General features: G+C 48.7%; 1 protein-coding gene across 2 annotated transcripts in view; it reads left to right on the top strand.

Moving 5' to 3' along the window:
- LOC144106405 (uncharacterized) overlaps positions 1-18601 on the top strand; it is a 667694-nt gene that overhangs the window by 41237 nt on the left and 607856 nt on the right. The window lies entirely within an intron of this gene.

Below are 18601 nucleotides of genomic sequence, written 5' to 3'. Positions count from 1 at the left end.
CACATGCAGTGCGACATCTGAGGTTACTCCTTTCAATTTTGTCTTTTATTGTTTTTCTTCCTTGCTGTTTTATGCTTTTTACACCTGTTCCAGTACCTGAGCATATTTCCAGTACCTGAGTATATTTCGCAGCAGTTTGTGATATTTTTCGGGTGATATATACTGTAGCAACAAAGCATTGTGGGCGTGTTGGTTATTTATGGTCAAACTACAAGACCAGCGTACAAAGACGAATGACAAAATAAAGGCAGCCAGTGTCTTTTTTGTCTTGTCCTCGCATCTTTTTGATTTGGTTCCGTTGAATGTGATATGTACATTTTTTTGTAAACTGTTGGCTGTGAAGCCTATAAAAACGTATAACTTTTCAAATTTTGAGTGCGTCTCCTGTGTGTTCCATTATCTTTTCACACAGTTTCTTGAAGTGAATGGATTGCACCAACTAGCCAGCCAGCAAACACGGTTATTGTAAATGGATAGCACGGTATACCTGAGTTCTGTGCTCGCTGCTTGTAGTACTCTAGTATTGCAGCTCGTACTGCAGCACCAGTTGCGGTTTGGTCATCTGTGACTCTCTGTGGCTGCTGATACAGGGCCTCGGAAACTTGTGCATCAGAGGTCCAGTCTTGCATAACTTGGTCCCCAAATGCTTCACAGATGTTGTTCAGCGTGCAGCAGGCGCGGATCACCAGTGGAGCTGTATCCATGCTGCACTCCATCCTCTTCATGCAGAACCTGAATCTTGCCTTCAGTCAGCCAAAGGCGTTCTCAACTACCCTTCTAGCCTTCGACAGGTGGTAGTTCAACCTTTTCATATCAGCATCCAAGTGGGCGCTGTGGCTGAAGGGTTTGATCAAGTGTGATGTGAGGGGAAATGCTTGGTCGCAGAGTATTAATGGCGGCACAGCTGTTCCACTGGAGACTACAGCTGGAGCCTGAAATGTTGGCCCTTCAATAAACTCTGCCAGCTGGGAGCGTTGGTAGATGTAGTCATCGTGGCAGCGCCCTGGTGATCCAACGTTCACGTACCGAAAGCGGTACCGGTGGTCTACCAAGGCGAGCAGCACGATGCTGTGCCTGTGAAAAGAAAAACAGCATTAAAAGAATTCCTCACAAATCATGGACATGCACAATGACTTGTGAACTGAAGACTTTTGCATTAGCAAATTCATACTGCTGCAATGCTGCCTTTATGGCTGCAACATGTAAGCTCTACATAAGCCAAATATGTGATAACTCACCAGCCTTTGTAGTAGTCTGGTGCGCTTTCCTTGGGCGGCGACACGGGGAAATGGCAACCGTCGAGTGCCCCTACCGCTTGTGGGAAATCGCAAACGGCGCCGAACTCTCTAATGTGGTCGCCCATTGCATCTGGAGAGGGCATGTTTATCCACTTGTCCTCAAGTAGGCACACTACGGCATCACAAAACTCGCGATATATGGTGTTCGCGGTGGTTCGCCCCAGGCCGAAAAGATTGGCCACAGACCTATCCTCTGCCGAGGAGCACAGCTTATACATCGGCACTGCAACGCGCTTCTCGACAGAGATGGCCAACCGCATATTCGTGTCGACGCGCTGCAGCAGGGGCCGGCAAGCTTCGACTATGTACCGAAACGTCGGAGGAGTCACACGGAAGCTCTGTTTAAAGAAACGTTCACCGAGGTGGGGGAGAGTGTCCTCGAACCAGCGTTCGTTTCGATTGTACATCCACCTTTCCGGCTGGACTGTACCATCGCACGCAACCGTAGCTGCGATACACAACCCGTTCGCAAAAAGGGGCCGCCTTTTCACACTGTCTGTCTGACTTTTAGCCGCCTCAATCTCGACTTCGTGGTCAGCAGACGCCACCATCATAAGAGCAATCCCACGCTTCCTTTGTAGACTCATAATAATCTACACAGCTGTGACAACAAAGCTTTTGGTTTTGGCGCCAACCGCTATCACATCTGGCTACGGATTTGGCTGCCGCTGCCTCCGGCTGCACAGTGTTGCCGGACATCAGCATGTTATGGCTGTCGGTGGAACATTTGGCGCCACCTAACACACATGAGCGAAACTTCTCAATGAGCATTGAAAATGCCCGTGTAGCACCGGATGTTTCGAGCGTGCTCGAAAATCTCGATGCAGATCGAGTTCAATGAGGATCGAAAGTGCCCGTGTGACAGGGGTATAACTTTGACTAAGCTCCTCTCCTCTTTGCCTTTTTGACTATATATAAGCTATATAATCGATTTTTTAAATTGGCTTTAATATGCATTGTTTATTCAGTGTAGGAATGTTTTAAGAGTTTATGGTTTCTTCCCTATCTCGCTAACGACCGCTATTGTATCTAGCGGTGCCATCTATTCGGGCATGAGACCGTGTCAGGCATACGCTAAACGCCTTTTGACTCGTCGACCATGTCAGTACCTTGTAAGCTTCCCGTGACACTTGCTCTTATATTGTACAAACTGGTCCTTGTGGGAGTTTCGGAGTGCCGTACCCTTCCCTGGCCGGCAAGGCGCGCCGTGGAGACACAGGAAAGCGGACGCTTTCCTCCTTCCCCACGGGCGAGTAGCCAGGTCTGCTCGAGAGCGCTGCGCCACCTCCTTCCTCAAAAACCGGTCGCAAGCGCGCACCGCCTTGCGCCGCCGGAGCGGTCGCTGATCGGCCAAATGTGACAACGGGAAAGTGCGCCGAGATCGGCGGTTACCGGCCGTGGCCGGACAGGGAGAGTTCAGAGAGCCGCGACAGCGAGCGGATGTCAGGTAAATACCTCCCTTCTTCCCTCTTTGTTGTCGCCATCTTGCCCCGTCAGCTGCACGACCAAGCCAGACGGCAAGGCCGCAGGTCAAGCTTCAAGCAGCCGGCGATTTTGGGAGAACTCAATAAACGTTTGGCCCCGGGAAAAGCGTCCTGTTCCATGTTGTGTTTATTTCGCATTTCCGCTGCGCCGCCGTGAGAACGGCCGCGCGTGGTGTGCGATACCGGGAGATCGGAGTTCACGGCCTAGACCTCAAAGGAGACTCGACGGCTTAGTAAGAACACCCACAACTGGAGCCTCAACGTGGTTCTCACGCGCAGACGCGCTCGAGCAACTCGCTCCCTGCGAACATGGCGGATCCGCAGTGTACACTGCCTGATCTGATGTGGCTCACAGAGCTCGGCCAGGGGTCTAGGGAACGCGCTGCCCCAGGCACTCCTGGAGCGGACGGGACGACACACCGCCGCAGACGCGACGGATGAAACATCGTGGACGCCGGAAAACTCCGCCAGATACTACAGTACCAGCACATCAAGCGTCGGCACTCATCCATCATCGGCGCGTGCCGCCTGGGAACAGGCGGGCACATCGCCCTTCGTCTCACACCTGCCAAACGGCACAACCGAGACCACACCACATGCGACGAGGTCTCCGCTCATCACGGCTCCTGACAGCGAGACACCTGCAAATGCGACAAATCTCGCCCAAGTTCTGGCCATCGCGTTACAGCAAGCGCTGCAATCCGCACAGCCCAACCCGCGCATCTGAACTCCGATCCCCAAGTTAATGATTGCAGCGATCAAATGAGCGCTAACCACTTTTTTCTGGCTCTCGACCTGTACGGTCCGACAACAGGCACGAGTGAGCGTGATCCCCGTTGCGCTCGTCCATCCGGACGCTCGGCGGCACCGGTTGGTCGGCCACACCGCGAGCACGATGGCCAATTTCCGCAGGATGTTCAGGGGAGAGTTCCTGCCTTACGACTACCAGCTGCGGATGCGGCGCGAGTTGGAGCTGCGCACGCAAGCCCCTTACGAATCTCTGGTCGAGTACGTCAAGGCGATACAGGAGCTTTACGACTACGCCGATCCCGGAGCTTCGAACGCGGAGCGAGTGGAAAGGGTAGCCCGACAGAGCCACCCCACATTTGCTCTCTATCTGCGGGGAAATCGCTGCGGAGACTTGAACGAGCTAGACGTGAAAGCGCGCCGGGTACAAGCCGAAATCTTGGCAGCCCGGGCGTACCGGCCCCTACCATCTCCATCGGAATCACTGGAGCCTAGCTGCGCCTGGAAGGGCAGCACCCGCCTACGAAGCGAATCCGCTCGGGCACTGGCTCAAGGCGCGCTTTTCGAAGTCTTGCATCGCGCCTTGAATCCCTACTCATACCGGCTCAGGGCAACAGAGTTCAAACGGCCGGGAGTCTGGTCAGCCTTTCGCCAACCACCCGACAGAGATTCCCAAGGTCGGTCAAACGATCGCGAAGGGGTTATGCCTCCAGACGGACAGCGCCACCGGTTAAAAATGCGGGCTTGGAACGCGCTCACGGATGGCCGTGCGCGAGAGTTGCCTTGTCCGTCGCTGCCGAATGCCAGGAATTCTGTGCGCTGCTTGAACTGTGACCAAGCGGGTCACATTGCACATGCGTGCCCTACCGGGCCGGGAAACGAGGCTGGCCGCCGGTAATGGCGCCGGCGGCCGTTGCGGAACCGAGCGATGCAGCCGCAATCGCGGCCCCTTCGCTGTTCAGGGTATCCTTAGGGGACGCCCTAAAGTGCACAAATTCAGACTTGTTGGGTGCGCATTGGAGACCACAGTGCCCTGCTTAGCGATCCACTACGTGAGCGGCTGTTTGCAGGCATTCCTCCATGCGCCCTAAGTTTCCCTCTGGGGCCCAGATTGTGATATCATCGGCATACAGCGCATGCCGTATGCCTTCGATACCATTCAACTTGTCTGGGAGATGCAGCATCGCCAAATTAAAGGGTAGGGGGATAGCACCACGCCTTGTGGTGTCCCCCCTTACCCATTTGATACGGACCAAATTCTTCCTCTTGGATTCTGATTAGTGCGGCTCGATCGGTCAGGAAGTCTTTGATATAGTTGAAAGTGTTGCGGTCACAGTTGGTTTCATTGAGGTCTGTCAGTATGACGCTGTGTTTGATGTTGTCGAAGGCTCCTATCAAGTCCAAGGCCAGGACGACCTTGTCATTGTGTGGGTGTTCGACTGGTTGTATTGTGTCTCTGTTGATCTTTGAGAGTACGTCCTGTGCCGACTTATGTGGGAGAAAGCCGAACATAGTGTCTGGAAATGTGTTTCGTTGCTCCAAGTATTCGGAGAGCCTATCCCGCACCATGGTTTCCATCAGCTTGCCCACACACGAGGTGAGCGAGATAGGCCTCAAGTTGTCTGTGTTGATTTCCTTTCCCGCCTTGGGGATGAAGGTTACTAGGGCTGTTTTCCAATCAAGGGGTAGCGGGTTGTCGCCCTTCCATATAGTGTTAATGTATTTCAGAAGGGCATCATACGCCTGATCAGGGAGATTGGCCAGCACTTTAACAGTGACCTTGTCCCGTCCAGGCGCAGTCTCTCTCCTCATTTTGGTCAGGGCTCCCTTGAGATCAAATAATTGGAACGGTTGGTCCAACTTAGGATTATCTTTGCCTGCGTAAAGATACTCCTGACCGCGAGGGTCCTGTTTGCAGCAGAGATACTTGTCCCCGAGTCTCTCTGCAAGTTGTGTTTTGCTGCCCTTGAATTTATGGAGTGCTCGTTGTAATTGGCGCTGTGTTTCGCCCCGGGTCTGCGCGGGGTCTATAAGGCTGCGGGAAAGCCTCCAAGTGTTCTTGCCGGACATCTGTCTGACAGCCGTATTACAGCGATCTATCCAGCTGGCGTCAGCAAGCTGCGAGGCATACTGAGTTGCTTTGTGAGTGAGATCTAGGATGCGCTTCTTGGGTATTCTGTTATGTTTCTGTCTTTTCCAACGTTTGGTTAGGCTGCGGCAGGCTTCTCAGATATGTAATAGATGGTTGTCCACTGCCGGGGTGAGCCAGAAGGCGGCCTATGATCGAGCGCATCGAGACTTGGAATTACAAGTGGGAGACTTGGTTCTCAAACGCAACCACGCGATCAGCGATGCGAGCACGGGATTTGCCGCAGGCCCCGCGCCCAAATGGGTCGGCCCGTTCATCGTTGTTGAAAAGCTCTCGCCACTTAATTACAAGCTGAGGAATTCGAACTGGGCTCGACTCAGCGGGCCCATCCATGTAGGCGACCTAAAAAGTTACTTCCAAAGGGAAGTCGCCGTGGAGAGGGAAGCTTCGGCCACGCGAAATCGTGGGGAAAGGTCGCTGACCCCAACGTACTCCTAAAATACACGCAGCAAGCGAAAGTGCTGCTAAAGGGACACGCTGGCCGAAGGGGGCCCGAGCCGCGCCGGAGGCTAATTAGCGGACGATCGACGGAGGGACCCCGGAAGATTGCACCCACCGGCGCAAAGGGGGCGGTCGAGGTCGCAAAGAAGTCAATGGACTTCAAAATTCCCAGAAGGGGACCGCGCGATGACCTCGCCAACTCCTGCTCCTCAGACGAACCATGACTTGTCCAAATCGCAAGCTCCGAAATATTAGAATCAAAGGGAAGAGCCAATAGAAAGCGTGAATGCGTTTCCAAGAAGACACTCCGGCAGGACGGTCGTGACTGCGGCGCTCACTTCAAACGCATCACCATGCAGACATCGTCGCAATTGTCGCGGGAGCGAGCACGGGGACCCGTGCACGAGCGTCGAGCTGACCACTAGCGGCAACGAGCTCGCCTGCAATGGTCACGGAGAATACGCGACCAGCCGGCGCCGCGGCCCAACGCAGGACCCCTGCCGCGACCGCGGCAGCACGGAGGCCGTGGTACGAGGAGCCAGCAGCCGGCGCCGCGGGCACACGCAGAACCACGACCGCGGCAGCATGGAGGACGCGGTGCAGCAGAGCAGCACGCTGGCGGGCCGCAAGCTCCTGGCCCCCGCCACCAGCTTTCGGCGGCCGCGCCCGCACCTCAGCTCCCGGATCAGGCAGCCGAGCACCGAAGACCCGCTCCGGCCGGGACAGCCGGACCGCGTTGTCGGTCCGTCGCCATCTCGACACATCAGGCCAGCGATGCGCTACCTCGCTTCTACGTGAGCGTGACGCCGTGGGATCGCCAGCTGCAGGTGGAAGTGGGCCTAGCGCGGGATCGGGTCCCTGCATTTTCCGGGGCGGCACCATTGCGGACGACCTGGCGGCGCATCCAGCCGCCGTGATGACACCGGAGCCGGCGGCCGCGTACTGCCCGGAGTGCTACTGCTTGTTAATCAACCGGCGCACGCACGTCGCCTCCCGCTACCACCAGCAGCACCTGGAGGGGAGCGACCTCGACGCCGAGGTTGTGCGGGCCCGGATGGCCCGGGACCCTGCGTTCACGGCCAGGGCGCTTCGGGTAGAGATCAACCCGGAGGCCTGAGCCCTGGTCGCACAACCCGGGCCATGGAGCGAGCCTCCTGCCGCGACGCCATCCTCAGGAGCACCACCCCCAGAGGACGACGAGATCGGAGACATGGTGATAGACTGATCTTCTGGGTGATTTATAAGCGGCAAATAAAGGCAGACTTTAATGAGATTATTGCAGTCTACCGTCCGCTGAACTCTCTGGGGACGTTCGGTCTTTAGGAAGGAGTGTGGGAATTTCGGAATGCCGTACGCTTCTCTGGTCGGCAAGGCGCGCCGTGGAGACGCAGGAAAGCGGAGGCTTTCCTCCTTCCCCACGGGCGAGTAGCCAGGTCTGCTCGAGAGCGCTGCGCCGCCTCCATCCTCAGAAACCGGTCGCAAGCGCGCACCGTCAGGCGCCGCCGGAGCGGTCGCTGATTGGTCAAATGTGACAACGTTCAAGTGTGCCGAGATCGGCAGGTACCGGCCGTGGCCGGGACTTCAGCGTGTCGCGGCAGCGAGAGGACGTCAAGTAAATACCTCCCATCTTTTCTCTTTGTTGTCGCCATCTTGCCCCGTCAGCCGCACATCCAAGCCAGACGGCAAGAGCCGCAGATCAAGCTTCAAGCAGCCAGCGATTTTGGGAGAACCCAATTAACGTTTGGTGGGCCTCGGGCAAAGCGTCTTGTTCCGTGTTGTGTTTATTTCGCAGTTCCGCTGCGCCGCCGTGACAACTGCCGCGCGTAAAGTGCGATATCGGGAACTCGGAGTTCACGGCCTAGACCTCAAAGCAGGCTCGACGGCCTAGTAAGAACGCCCAAATCCCGTCAAAATAAGCAATTAAACAAACATGTGCTTTTTGACACCGGTGCCCCAGTATCCGTGATTGATCAAACAATGCCGCTCTTTACGCAAATGACTACATCTCCCGCTCTGTAGCTCCGCACTACTACTACTGAACAAAGAACTGCACATTTTAGTGCAATCGCGGAGCAGCTAGTTGTTGCAGATATCTTATACAGAGCTGTGTTTGTACTACCGTCCTGTTCCCATGATGTGATTGTCCGGTGGGGCTTGTTATCGCAACAACACCGTAAACGATCGCACCCGCGCTGAGGGGGAATTTTCTGAATTGTATGGCGACCTTGCCACTTAAACTCCATCCATCTAGCCGCGCATCCTGACCGTCGCTGAGGACGTCGAAATCCCGCTGGAAGCTTCATCGACTGTTACAACATTGTGTCCTGTCATGTCAGTCGTCAGCGTTTTTATTCCGTCATCCGTTACCTTCGTGCGCCGCAACAAACCTGCCGCTGCCCGCCGCGGTCCTCTATGGTCGGGGAGTCTCACAGAGATGCTAATTTCCAATCCGCCCCGTGTCCTCTTACCCTAGTGCATGGTGAGTGCCCTGACTCTATGAAACCTGTCTATATGAGAAAAAGCCGCCGAAACGCGGACTTGTCGCTGTGTTTGCGATGCAGGGCGCCACCAGGCTTGTCTCGTTTGATCGCATCCTGGCGAAGCCGTTTCAGGGTTGTTCCACACTGTGGGGATTACTTTGCTTGCCGTTTCTAAAAAAATTGTTATCAATACTATGTTGAGCATAGTAGAGAGCGGCGGGCACTCAAATCGAAAGGAATACTCGTATGTGTTGAGCCGGCAGTCCCGCTCACCTTCGCCATCAATCACACGCTTCGCATCTAGAAGCCGCAAGCATGCAGATGCCGTTCATAGGAGGTCCCCCAGCCCGCGTACGGGACAGGTAGGGGGCAGGAGAGGTTTCTGACGAGCGAAACGCCGAATATCCTGCACTGACATGGCCGCCTGAAGACGCAGGCCCCAAATAAACCAACGCCATATACAGTTTCGACCATGTAGCGACCCGACTGCAGATTAACACGGCAGCGCCATTGAAATCGCAACGACCTACCATAGCAAGGCTTTTGTTTGAGCTAGTTGTTGCGGAGACATAGCTATCACAGGCACAACAACGGCACCCAAAATTAGACTGCAAGACCAACTTGCAATGCGGGAGCACGAACCGCCGATCTTGAAGTGACTGTCGACGACGGTTTCACTGTAATTGTGTTAGTGGGCAGAGGCACTCTTTACTCTGTATTCAGCGGAGCGTTTGCTGCTCAGCTCAGGAAAGGGACGACCACTCGGGACGGCCCACAACGCCGTGCCGATGGAGGCCACATAGTTTCATCGTCAGGACAATGTAGGCGTATCAGCGTACACGCCTTCCTTGCGATCTCCATAGTCCTGCAGCAATGGTCCAGAGACATGATCGCAGGTATGCATAGACTTCTGACCGAGTATCGAGTGACCATAGATCTTCAAACAAATTCCTTCACGTTTTGGACGGACGAATCCCGGTCTTTGATGGCAACACCGAAGCATCCTGTTGCCTTGATTTTTCCACATGAAGATAATGTGCATTTCTCCACGCTCGAGCTTCATTGCGCCGCTGTGTGCATAACCGGCGGAAATACACGGTAGCTTCCGCTCGAGGCAACGCCCGCTTCCAAAATAGACGTGCTGACGTGTTTCTGTGAAACATCAGCAATGAATACCGACACCTCAACCGAGGCCTGATGATTGCCCTCTTTAGCGAAGTATCCAATGTTCGAGACGCCTTCGTCCTTTCCGAACGATCCGGAGCAGATTCACGCAACCAAAAAAAGTGGCCAAGGCTCGGCATGAACCAAGCCATGGCCAGGAAGAGGCGCAACCAAATGCGCTGTCTTCTTCAATGTTACAGCGAGTGCGATGGGCCGACAAACGTCCATTGCCAAACATTCCACTGTAACCGAAGACCATGTCTAGCCTCTCCGCCAGGGCCCTTTAGCGTGTCGCCCCTAGAACGCCAAGCAATCCAGGGCCAGGTGGAGCAACTTTTTCGCAACGACGTCACCCAGCCGCCGAAGAGCCTCTGGTAAGCACCGGCTATTGTTCTGAGAAAGACGGCACATTCGTTTCTGCGCCGATTACCGCCGGTTGAATATCATGAATGAATGGCACTCATAACGTGATTGACGACACACTGGACCAACTTGGAAATGCCAAATAATTGCCTTCGATAGACTTCAAGAGCGGTTACTGGCGAATCGAAGTCGGTGAAAGCGACCTAATGAAAGGCGCACTTATCTCACCGGATAGCCTCTTCGAGTTCAAGATGGTGCCATTTGGGATCTGTACCGCGCCAGCGACGTTTTAAAGGTGAATGGACACAGTACTAGCTGGCCTGAAGCGGCATATTTTCTCGTGTACTCTCTTCACTTTTTCGTACCCTTATCACTTTCCATGTTATTTCAACTTTATTTCTCGACATATTTCCGGTAGGAAATCAATTACCTCAAAACCGATACCTTCATCTTTAAATACGTTCAAAAGGAGTCCGCTGTTCACGATGTCATATGCACTGCTCATGTCCAATAAGGCTAAATACAGAGGTCTGTTTTCCGCCTGACCTATTTCTATGAATTGGGTAGGCGCGAAGAAGCTATCATCTAAGCACGTACCCTTTCTGAACTCGATCTGAAGATCTCCGTGCATTCAATTACTTTTTACCCGTGACTGCATTTTTAATTTCACCGCCTGCTTCGCCAGCTTGTATATAATTGATTTTATCGTAAACAATTGGAAGGATTTTATGTTGACCTATCTCCTTTTCATGTATAAATTACATTCATTTTATTTTGTTTCCAGGTGTGCGGAATTTGCTGTTTTGTAATGACTGTCTTCAATGCTTTATCAGCGTATACTTGCCTCTTGGTCCAAGTTCATTAAAAAGCTTGATTGGAATTTCGTCTATCCCAGAGGATGCGCAATTTTTAATATTTGTTTCCGACTTTTTCCAATAAAGACTGGTTAGCTGTAAGCTGCTTTCTATTGCGCTGCCGAGCGCTGCTCCCTCATTAGGGGAGAATACGCTATTGTCCTTCCTAAATTACCCAGCTATAAGTGATGCAATTTAGTTCACAGCGTCGTCTCTCTCCATTTTCTATCGGCATCTTGAATCTGTTGCAGCTTTATTTGATTCATTTTACCCAGCCAGCTTACACGGTTCCATAATTTTCTTTACATCCCTTTAGTTGCATCGCAAACTTCAGCCAGCCAGCGATCAGAGGACTGCTTTACTTAAGCCTGGACGAGGACCTGCACTTCCTGTTTCTTTTCTTGATGTGATTCCCAATTTGGGCCTATTTTTTCTTCAGACAACTGCGCCCTCTTCGTTTCAATGTATTCGCTTGAAGCCAGCCGTTTCTGTTCGATGGCCTCACTAATTTCTTTATTCCATCAACTTCGTGGTTTCCTGTTTCCTCTCCAGCCATTTACTCCGTTTTCTTGTTCTATTGTTGTACTATTGAGAAGTTCTAACTTAATGCAACCCCACTTTTCTGTGGGGCGTTTCTCTATTGCTTCCTCTATGCCGGCCGCTATTAGCGCCATTTGTTCGTCTTTTGATTTTCGGCTCTCTTTTTTACTTATCGGCATTTCCCTTCTTATCAGCGCTACCAACTACAGACTAATACGCTTATGATCAGTTCCCCGACTGTACATTCCCTTTTCGTTTACTTCCATTATTGCGAGCTTATTATACATTCCCTACGACATCAGGCAGCGGTCATTGGTCGTATGCCTGTTACGGGATTCCCACGTGATTTGTTCCTCAGATATAGTTTCTTCATTTACAATACTTTGTTGATCTGCTCACACAAGTCTACCCTTCCCTTTACAATCTGTGTATCCATCCGGATTTTCGATGTGGCCATTAATGTCACCGAGTAGAACAATATCGGCACCGTCTCCAAACTGCTTTATATTGACACATAGTGAATATAAAGCAAATTGGAGACGGTACCGATATTGTCACTATTGGTGACGGCAGTCGAAGCAGCCATGAAGACGGACGAAAGGGTCTTCTTAAAGAAAACTGTTTATTGAGCTGACTTGCACCCAAAATGGACTGAATCACTCGGCGGCGGCGAAGCGACAAGCGTGCTCGGTGGTCATCGAACAGAGTGCCCGCCGCTGTCGGCCGTGCTCAATTTAAAGCTGATAGCGAACTTTCGAGATAAGGCGTGCAAACTTACTAGAACATTCCGGAACAACGTAGAATCAGCTCTGCCTGGCTGCAAACAATCGAGATAAATCTAGTCGCGCGTCGCAAACAAAGCGATAAAGTGGTGTGGCGGCAGATTTGAAAAACGAACAAACACTGCAAATGTTCGCGGCATTACTCCCCTCTCAAAGAAGCATCGACCCGATGGATTAAACAATAAATGCGACTAGTAAGAGAAAAAAAACGGATCTTGCGAATATACAGCATAGAAATGCAGTGGCCTTTAGCGCGCAGAATACGGCTTCAGACGGACTATATGGACAACTGCCAGCAAAACCCGGAAACACGCCAGGGATTATAATGCGCTGTGCTCGCCAAGAACTTAAGAATGCTTTCATGGCTAAAAGGAAAGCATTGAATGGACCTGACGAGAAGCGGTACATCTGTGAAAATATGACGTCTCGGTCTAAGAAGCTGCTTACATTCGCTAAAGAATGGGCGAAAGGAGCAGACTACAAATTTGTGTGGCACACAGGCGGCAAGGTTCTCGTGCGCAGGGCTCCAGGTGAAACAGCCACAGTGATCAAATATGAAAGTGACCTAGACGCTCTACATTCGTAGACGTCATTTCTACTTTGTAGCTTTTTGAAACTTTCTCTCCTTATGGACAGCTTGCAATCTATACCAAAAGAACAATGGTTCACGCTTCATAACTTGGGTTCAAAACGACTGAGCTGTGTTCATATGAATGTCCAGTCACTCAATAAGAAAATTCCAGAGTTGGAGGCCTACTTTGCTGGCATAAACATACACTGTGATGTTGTTATGTTTAGTGAGACATGGTATAATGAAGATTCTGAGGTATTTAGATTGCCCAACAAAAACACATTTTATTTGAACAGGACATCAAGACGTGGCGGAGGTGTTGCAATGTTGATAGATGACTCTATGAAAACTGATTTGTTATCTGATTTCTGTTCCGTGACCGATGACTACGAAATGCTCTGTGTTGAAGCCAATTGTTTACTTTTTGCTACATGTTATCGGCCCCCTGATGGAGACCATAGTGCATTCTTCAATTTTCTTGAGAAATTTTTTGTCTTTGCAAGTCAGAATAGGCAGAGAGTTATATATAATTGGCGGCGATTTCAACATTGATATCAAAGGTGCTGCTCGCAAATCAATAGACTTTGAAAGACTACTTGCATCCTATGGATACGCGAATGTTATAAAATCTGAAACAAGGATAACTTCCACGTCAGCTACTTTACTTGACCTTTTTATCACGAACTACGATCTGCCATGTGTGTCCAGTGCCGTACTAAGCTGCTGTATAGGTGATCATATGCCAATATGTATGTCCGTTAAAGCACCCGAAAGAGCACCGAATACGAAGAAAACATGTATAAACTTGCAAAGCATCACTGAAAACTCTCTAGAGGCTTTACGCATCGACATAAAAGGTACTTGCTGGGATACTGTGTTTTTACAACATACAGCACAGGAGGCTTATGATACCTTCATAAGTCACTTTGTGACAGTATACAAGAAACACTTTGTCTCTAAAGAGCAAAAAATAAATAAAAAGATTCGGAAGCCTTGGGTAACCAATGAGCTTTTAAGGAAAATTAGAAAACGAGAGAGGCTGTATGCGAAGTTTCTAAAAACTCGAGAACCCTCACATCTCAAATTGTTTAAGACCTTCAGAAATAGGTTAACTAAAGAGTTAAGAATAGCAAGAGACGCGTATTATATTCAGGAATTTGTATCCTGTGCCGGACAGACGAATAAACTGTGGAACAAGGTAAATGCTCTTACAGGACGGAAACAGAAGGGAGAACAACCACAAGAGATTTCGTTAAATGGACGCTTAGTGAGAGACCGGGAGCTTGCTGATGCATTTAATCAGTAATTTGTAACAAAAGATACTGATCAGAATGCTCGTCCTAGCAATGACCTCACTGCACCTAGAAACAATAATTCCATTTTTTTCGCGCCAACTGACAGTGATGAGGTGTGCTCCATTTATCTCAACCGTAAAAATTCACGCAGTTGCGACATAGACGACCTACAGATACGGCCTGTTAAATATGCCATACATGAACTCGCCCCTATACTGGTGTACATTTATAACATGTGTATCTCTTGCGGGGTTTTTCCCGACAGAATGAAAACCGCAAGAGTAATTCCTTTTTTTAAAAAAGGCGACAAACAGAATATAAAAAATTACCGTCCAATATCGATTCTCCCCATTTTTTCTAAAGGTTTTGAGAAAATTATCCTCAATAGGCTGTCTTCATTTTGCAGTAAACACCAGCTTATAACCGAAGCACAGTATGGATTTCAGAAAAAAGAAGTCCACAGAACTAGCGCTTTTAGATCAGAAAGAGCACATATTAAGAAACTGAAAACAAGCTTTTAACTCTCGGTATATTTGTTGATTACACTCAGGCGTTTGACCATATCAACCACAATATTCTCCTCAATAAACTAGAATGGTACGGCGTAAGGGGCACACTACTCGCTTTATTATCTTCCTACCTCAAAAACAGGCACCAATGTGTCTCATTAAGTGAATTCAAATCGCAAACCAAGGGCATTATCTCAGGTGTACCACAGGGAAGTATTCTCGGGCCGCTACTTTTTAACATTTATGTTAATGATATAGTATCGATTTATCAAGAAGCAAAATTTATAATGTACGCAGATGACACGAGTATTTTTTTATCGTCCTGCAATTACACAGACTTAATAAGAATGACAAATGAACTTCTCGGGAGACTTTCGATTTGGTCGAAAAAAAATTGCCTACAGGTTAATTGCAGTAAAACAAAAGCAGTAATTTTCCGAACTCAAGGAAAAGAAATCCCACAGTACCATAATATAATGTTCGAGTCTATGCAAATTGAAATTGTTAACTCACTTAAAATTCTTGGTGTAACCTTCTCCAGCAGCCTACAATGGGACGAGCATGCAGATTCAGTCCTCAAGAAGCTAAGCAGTACGGTTGGTATGCTAAGTCGCAATCGACACATTTTTCCTACTTTTGTTAAGATACTTTTGTATAATGCCTTGTTTGCCTCGTACATTAATTATGGTCATTTAGTATGGGGTACAACGACACAATCAAATCTTAATAATATATTAATCATGCAGAAAAGGGCTCTACGTATTATTGCCAATGTATCCTTTACGGAACACACTGAACCACTCTTCGAGAAGTATAATATAAGAAAGATTCACGACATTTACACATACAGACTTCTGCGGGATTTTTACTATAGCAGCAGGAAACATAATTTTACGTTAGTGAAAATCGCTAACCTGCATCAGAATGTACCTGCCTACACTACACGCCGCACAGAAATATGGAATGTTTCGAGATACAGAACTAATTATAGCAAACAGATGCTTGAGAATAATTTACCAAGGTTGTTGAATTCCCTAATTGAAATGGGTATCGACATTCTAAGCATGAACCAGTCAAACTTTAAAGCCTTCATGCGTTCCTATACTGCATAAAATGTAATATATTTTTGCCTTTATTATTTCTTTAATACCTCTGTCTCTCCTTCATACATATTTGTGAATGTTTCTATGTTTTGTTTTGGGCTTTCTTTATTCACTTCTTGTGTTCTCGTGAGCTGACTGCCACCGCTGCTCTGCCAAGTGTACACCAGGATGCAGGACCGGTCAAGCCTCCAGGAGGCTTTTTGCCTGCCATCCTCGACATTATATCTGTATGGTGTAATGTTGGAATAAATATTTGAAATTTGAAATTTGAAACTTTTGGTCGTACGCGGCGTCGCTGGGATGCAGTCATTGCGTCAGGGATGACTTCATAATCCAGTTCACCTAACTGATGGAGAAGGGGCCGAAATAGCGGCGCAAAAACTTTTCACTCAATCCACGGCGGCGAATGGGCGTCCACACCCAGACATGGTCTTCCGGCTTGTATTCCGCTTTGCGTCTTCATTTATTTAATTATTTATTTATTTGCCCTAAAGACCCAGAAGAGGGCATTACATAGGGGGGAATGATGAAAAGAAAGCACACATAACAAATCAACTCATAACAAATGATGGTAAATATACAGAGGGCAGAGTTTGGGTAACATTTGGTTAAGTGCAGTATAACATATTGAAACCACAAAATTCAACACGTTCAAACAAGTGAGTAATAATTAGGGCAAAATAAGTAACTAAAATACAATGGCACATAAAAGAGGCTTCGGAGCTGTTCAGCACACAAGAAATGGCAAAGCAAAAAAGGACCGCCAAAATGTCACGGACACGGTAAATCATTCAGCACTCTATGACGCATTTTCCGTGTTCAGAAATGTTAGTAAAGCTGCTTGAAAAGATGATAATTCAGTATGGCCGACAATGCTGGGTGGCAATGAGTTCCATTCATTTATTGACAAAACCAGCGGTGACTTCTGATATTTTAGTGTGCGAGCGAAAATCGGACATACCTTATGCGCATGATCCAGGCGAGCTGAACAATGAGGTGCAGGAAAGATATGATTTCGGGAGAATGGCGTATCGCTATAGTATAAGGTGTGAAATAATGACAACCGGGCGAACTTTCTACGTGTAGCAAGAGGTTGAAGATTCATGGCTTGCTTCATTGCTGATACGCTTTGATGACGTGAGTAGGATGACAGTATGAATCTGACGGCTTTATTTTTTTACTGCTTCTAGAGCATTTGTAAGAATCGCGTGGGAGGGGTTCCATATAACAGAAGCGTATTCAACAGATGATCTGATAAGCGTTGTATAAGCGCTGTGCCGTGTTTCAGCGTTCGCAAGGGGTAACCGGCGTTTCAAGAGACCAATTTTTTTAAAGGCTTTATAAGTTATGTATTCAATGTGAGCATCCCAGGTTACGTTCTGACTGAAAAACACTCCCAAATATTTTATACACGACACGGAGTCAATTCCACTATTATGTAACCGGTAATTATTCTGTGATGTTTCTGCTACGCTAGAGAATCTTACATGCTTAGTTTTACTGACATTAATATCCATCTGCCACGTTGAACACCATTCAGTTAGTTCTGTTAGATCTGATTGGAGAGCTAGTGCATCAGTCGGGGTGGTTATCTGGCTGTATACTACGCAGTCGTCTGCGAAAAGCCGTATTGTTGAAGTAATATTAGAGGCTATGTCGTTTATATAAATTAGAAAAAGTAATGGCCCTAATACTGAGCCCTGTGGGACACCGGATAATACGCGAGTGGGTTTAGAAATGAGGTTCTCAATTTTGACCGACTTGTAACGATCGGTTAGGAATTGCTCGATCCATGTAGTTGTTTTGTCGTCGAGCTGTAAATTTCGGGTCTTTAGCAGTAAGCGTTTGTGGGCAACACGGTCAAAAGATTTTGTAAAGTCAATGAAAATGGCGTCTGTGAGATGACACATGTGTAGGGATTGATGAAGGTCAGTCACAAGCTCAAAGAGTTGCGACTGGCATGATCGGTTTTGCCGGAATCCGTGCTGGTTCTCGAGAAGTAAGTATTTAGGTTCAGATGGTTCATGATGTGGGAAAAGAAGATATGCTCTAGTAGTTTGCACCAGATACAAGTGAGTGAGATAGGCCTGAAGTTGTTTGGATCGGTGTTACTTCCTGATTTGTGTACGGCAATGATGTGTGCTTGTTTCCAGTCGTCCGGGAGCTGTCCTGTATCCAGAGATTGTTGAAATATCAGCGCGAGTAAACCAGATGATTCGTGACATGCTAGTTTCAGAATCTTTGTACTAATCCCATCGGGTCCTGGGGCCTTTTTTAGTTCTAGCTTGTCGATTGCGCGGGCGACGCCATTTGTTGTGATAGTAATAGGTGCAAATTGAAACCGTATGTATGTTGGAGAAATGGGCGGTAAATTATCAGTGGGGAGTTCATTTGTGAACATGTCACTAAAAGATTTGTTGAAGATTTCGGCGCACTCGTCTAACGGTAAGGGCGAGCCCTCTCCTGTAGTTAGTGCTGGTAAAATGTTGCTGCTTTTAGGATTTACAGTGCGCCAAAACTTTTTGGGATCACTTTTTAATAGTTTCGGAAGTGTGTCGTTATAGTATTTTTGTTTCTCTTCTTCGAGTTTTCTATCAGTAAGCGCAGCAATTTCCTTATATTTCATCCAGTCGAGTGGTGCATTGGTTCTTGAAGCTCTTCTGTATACCCTCTTTTTTCTGTTTAAGTACCTTTTGCATTCGTTAGTGAACCAGGGATCATTTATTCGGTTTGAGATTGTGAATTTGGGAACGCATATCTTCTCAATTTCTTTTAATTTATCACGAAATAAGCACCAGTTTTCATTCGTAGTACGTTTAGT

This window comes from Amblyomma americanum, chromosome 10, assembly GCF_052857255.1.
Source record: "Amblyomma americanum isolate KBUSLIRL-KWMA chromosome 10, ASM5285725v1, whole genome shotgun sequence".
NCBI lineage: Eukaryota > Metazoa > Arthropoda > Arachnida > Ixodida > Ixodidae > Amblyomma > Amblyomma americanum.
This window is presented reverse-complemented; position numbering and strand designations above follow the sequence as displayed.